The sequence below is a fragment of the Amphimedon queenslandica genome, unplaced genomic scaffold, assembly GCF_000090795.2.
Source record: "Amphimedon queenslandica unplaced genomic scaffold, v1.1 AMPQUscaffold_13371, whole genome shotgun sequence".
NCBI classification, from domain to species: Eukaryota; Metazoa; Porifera; class Demospongiae; order Haplosclerida; family Niphatidae; genus Amphimedon; species Amphimedon queenslandica.
In genome coordinates this window covers 153,411-158,649 of record NW_003546393.1, presented here as the reverse complement: position 1 = coordinate 158,649, position 5,239 = coordinate 153,411, and the positions used below count along the sequence as shown (strand labels likewise).

Here is a 5,239-nt window from a genome sequence, read left to right as displayed (position 1 = left end):
AATCCTACTGCTTTTCCATTTCAAATGTTTTTTTATTTACTGTTTTCCATTCTTTTTTCTTAAATTAATAAATTACATTCTGTTTTGATTCTGTGGTTAGGTTAATCATATTCATGCTAATCACCTGCGCATAAATTAAAATGGCGTCAAACCACAAACCCACGCGGTGTCTGCAGCTGGATTTCGTCTTCAATTTTGTTCTCTCCTCGCTTCTTTTTTAATCCACCTTTGTGGTCCTTGACCCAAGCACAAAGGAATGATGTAAAAGCCAACTGGAGCGGTTCTCTGGTTTAAAAGATTAGAGGGGCCATAGAAGAAGGCGAAACAAAGAAGATAATTTTTGCAGAAATTTGAATTTGGGCCTATTTATGAAAAAAGCTCTCGCTACATTTCAGTCCACTTTAAAGGTACCAGGAGAATCACACAGTGAAGGAGAGCTCATCTAAGCCATTTATAAGGCTGTACAATGTAAGATAAAAGAGTTATAAGTGTTTGAAAATCAAAAATGGCCACCATCTTGAAAAACCAACCTAAATCCTACATATAGGCTACTGCCTATATATTAAATGTAATCCATTTAATGTACGGACACGAGACAATGCAACATATGCCATACCTTCCCCAAAAACATCACTTGATAATCAATAATGGCTGTATCTAGTGTGAGGCCCTGACATTAATGTATAGTATTATTATTATTATTATGCAAAAATAATGATGCTTTCAAAAATCGAAACCTAAAAAAGACATAAATACTTCTAGTTTTACTAAAAATAAATAACAAAAAATGATAGAAACCCAGTACTCAACACTTATTTGCTTGGAAATGATTAGTAGCAACATTCTTCAAATACAAAGCAGGTGTATTAGTATCACAAGGAATGCCATATGAAGTTTGGCTTCCATATCTAGCCCAGCCAACAAAAGTGGGATTAAGTGTATATGAATGTACAGATATAGCTGACATTGCAGTAAGTGTAATAATCTTTGTGTCGGTGGCCCACACATTGTTCCAATACATTATTGACTTATTCAGTCTGATATGCCTGAATATCTGGTTGAACTTAATGTACTATGAAGCAATTGTGACCATAATTGACAAGGTACCTTATGGCGGATAGGAAAATTGGTCTTTACAGCCTAAAAAATCCACCTTCTTGAGCTCCATTAATCATATAATTACTCCAGAGGATGCAAAAATTTACTATGTAACTTCTAGAAACAATGGTTGTCTAACAGAGCACTCACAGGTTGATATTTTTCATTATAATGATGAATTTAGAAATCCGCCATAAGGTACCTTTTGTCAATTATTGTCACAATTTTTCAAATTTTGGCATATTACTAACAATTGCTTTGTGTAATTCGTAATGCTGAGAAATGGACCTAATATGAGATATAAAACGGCATAAAATAAACATTTTCCATCACCAGGATCATCACGAGTACTATGAACTCTTTTATTTGACAATGGTGTTCATTGACTTCCAGGTAAGATTGTAGCAGCTCTTACAAATTTAAGTTTTGAAATCTCACCATTTTTGAGGTTCTTCAGTTCCAGGGAAATAAACAATCCCATTGTGTCCTCACATTATCTGGATTGAAAGGCTCTTCATAAGTAAAGAGGACAGCATCTTTTTTGCATTACTTGTCTTTAATTTAATCCTTGAGAGTCAAATCAGAGTACATCTACAATGGTCATTTTTTTACAACACACTTGGTTTCATCATCTTTTGGCTTGCATTTAATGTTAGGGAGTTTTAAAGATACAAGATGATGAGTGTAATCTGGGGGTAAGAAGAATGAGCAAACTGGTACTGCATAAAAAGTAACCATGCTTTATATTCAGATGCCTTGTAAAAAGACAATATTTATAGATTGCAGCATTTGTTGAATTTCAAGTGGAGGCTTTACTCACTCAAGAACACAGGCTATGTGTTTGCTCCGGCTGTAATGTTCAGAATGACAACTGGAATCTAACCATAGTTCATTTTTACTTTTGTATATTATTTTTACATTCTATATGCCTTTTTGGGTTTGGCTATCTTATTTAGCGCAATTTTAAAATTCGTAAATTTGAAATTTTGATTGGAATTAGCTAAAAACTGTCTACACAACATGACAATATGTACAATGTATGTCAATAGGAAAACATTTTTAAAACTGATAATTCTTTACTAAGAATTTTTGGCAAAATTTGGCAAAACCCCTGTAGTATAGTACAGGGACTTTGACCAAATTGTTAATAACTTTAAAAATTTATAAGTCTATATTCAATTGAAACGAACTCAAACTTGCTACACAAGATGAGAACATGTATAATTATGTATTACGATGTTCCATATACACAATTAAAATCAGACTTAAATAAAAACCATCCTCTCTCTCTCTCTCTTTCTCACCTGAGCAATGGCCCATGTCACCAAAGGTGCACAAGCTTTACTAGCGTCGTTAACCGCCTCAAAGTTATACTCCTTATCTGATGTAATCTCTCATCATCTTATTTCTAGCATCACCAGTAATGCCTTTGGCAGGGAAGTTAGCAATGGTAGGAATAAAGTTTTCGTCTTACAATGTCTGATACACATTCCAATCTGTGTAAAGTTCTCTTAATAACTTGTTGATGCTTTCCAGTGCCATTTTTATGACCTGATGGTAATTATTCAGAGGCCACACATTAACCTGATGGGATTTCTAAATTCCTTTCGCAGCTGCAAAAAGGAATAGCAATAATAATAATAGTAATAGTAAATCCTAAAAACAATTATAATAATCGGCTTATGCTTCTGTCACTAAGAAGTCTGTCCTGGAGGTATTACAATCTAAACATCCAAATCCCAATCCACCTCATTCCATTTCATTACTCTATGCTGATGATCTACCACTTTTTGAGGAAATTTAGATTACTGGTGGTCACATTTATAAGGTGATTATTGGTATGCAGGGAGATTCTAGCTCCAGACAGAAGTCAATCCAAGCATTGGTCTGATGTTTTGTTTTATTATGGGCCTCATAGCACTCATCTCCGTGACGCAGTGGCGTCCTTCACTTGTACAATGGCTAACGGTGTTCTACCTTGATTTATAAATACAGGTCTACTTGCTAATGGATTCATGGCTTTGGATAAATACCCTGGAGTTAGAGCAATGATTGGTATTGGAAAAACTTTAAGGAGTTATCGGTAAAGCTGTATGCTTCATTACTCGAGATGATGGTGAAGTGGCTTGTGGTACTGACCAGTTGTGTGCAGGTATGGAAAAGGGTATTGAAGCCACGTTCCACTTTGCCAGGAAACTATATCAGTCTTTTAAAACTGCTGACTGGGGTTGGTTGACCATAAATACATGTAATGTTTTCAATTTGATCAACTAATATCACTACTATGAAATGTTCAGATCCTTTTGCCAAGGGATCCCTGTTTCCTTCTTCATACCTATCGGGGCTGGTCCATGTTGATCTTGAGAGGTACTGATGAGCATTTCTTTAATTGTGAAGTGTGACCCAGGGGGACTATTGGATCTCTTCCACTTATTCATTTACTGAAGGATTCCTCTAAGTTTTATTCTGTTGTAGTATGCTGATGACTCTTGTGCCACTGTAGCTCTATCCTCTTTTTGGTCTTTGCTTGATCAACTAAATGCTGTAGGACCAATATTTGGCTACTATCCTGAACCATTGAAATGTCATTTACTTGTGGTGAATGTAAATAAAGCATGTGATTTATTTGCTGATACGGGGGTCACTGTTTCTATTCATGAAAAGGTTGTATTATTGATAGGAAGCGATTCTTTTCTTGCTACAACATGGTGTAAATACATAAATTTATCATCATCAACTTGTCCCTCAGCCTCAGTAATCAAACATCGCACTCTCTAAATGTATTGAATGTGAATAGATTTATGTACAAAGAATAACAAGTAACTATGGTTGACTGTTTCATAATGTGGAACATGCTCTTTCCGACTCTTTCCTCTCCTTTTAGCTGCCAAATTTATGATTCTGAGAGGAGGTTTATGTCTGTCCCTGTTGGCATGGGTGGTCAAAGTACCCTCTGAAACCTATTCATGATGTCTCCTACAATGCCTCTTGTGAGGCAACTTCCTACTTAGTAAATGAGCAGAGTGTCATTGAGTCTGAGGCCCATATTAATTGCATATATTTTTCTAGACAAGCCTCACTTAAACAAGAAGGTGCACTATAAAACCATTCACGCAACGTCATGAAATCGCTTCCGTCGATCACAGTATAAAAGGAGGTGCCCTGGGCACAATATGGCGGCCAGATTGAATGAAATTTGAAAATAACAAAATAGCTTCCGCACTGGCACTGTTCTTATCATGGCTAAATCACTAGCAAAACGCATTATAAAAACATTAAAATTAGCAAAGTTGAGAGAGTTAACCTACAAGCACACCTAGAAAGCATAGCAAGGAGAGAAATGGTATAATTGACTTGAAGTAATAATTTTGCATTATTATCAAATATTATTGTATATTCTGAAAAATCTGCCAACAGCCTAAGAAACACGGGCAATGATGCTGTCAGGCAGGTAATAAGTGATAGTATAAGTGGTTCCAGCAAAAGACCCCAACATGGTCCTCATTCAGATGCTAGTACTGGTAGCAGTTGTAACATTCAACGATCTACTGGAAGAAGTAAATGCAAAAATGTTATTCTAAATTTTTAAAAATACAAACATTATGTATATAGGGTTGAATAGATATTGGGATGGTGAGGAGCCTCCTGTATTTGTGTACCTCTTCCCAACTGTGCCCAGTGATGCCGACAAAAATATGGCAGTACTGTGATGGTAATATACCAGTACAAGAAAAATGCTAGTACGAGCCTAAAAATATTAATGCCACCATATGATTACTTTACATTACAAATAATACTTACTTCTGTATCTAGTAACTAATAAACTTGAGTTACGATTACAGTACTCACAACTGGGATTGAATCGAAATTCAGCACAAATCACATGACGATCTAAAATTATGAATAGTTTTGATGATGTTGATAATAATAGTAATAATAATAATAATACTAACAAAGAATACCTGTCTGTAACTGATCATGCTTCGGTCAACCATACCACACTAACCATGTTAATGTATGTTTCCCAACAGCCGATCCTATATCTATGCACAAATGGCTGCTCTTCGTTCCCATCACCCATACCTTATTTATATATAATCACTAATTTAAACACATTATAACTACCTGAAGTATTGAGCAT

General features: G+C 35.4%; 1 long non-coding RNA gene across 1 annotated transcript; it reads right to left on the bottom strand.

The window, feature by feature from the left end:
* Nucleotides 1-4,567: 4,567 nt before the first annotated feature.
* Nucleotides 4,568-4,926, bottom strand: LOC109582616 (uncharacterized). Its single transcript, XR_002185161.1, has 3 exons — nt 4,900-4,926; nt 4,758-4,846; nt 4,568-4,646 (listed from the first exon to the last, which is right to left on the bottom strand). It is a non-coding gene; the product is annotated as an uncharacterized LOC109582616 (long non-coding RNA).
* Between the last annotated feature and the right edge of the window lie 313 nt (nt 4,927-5,239).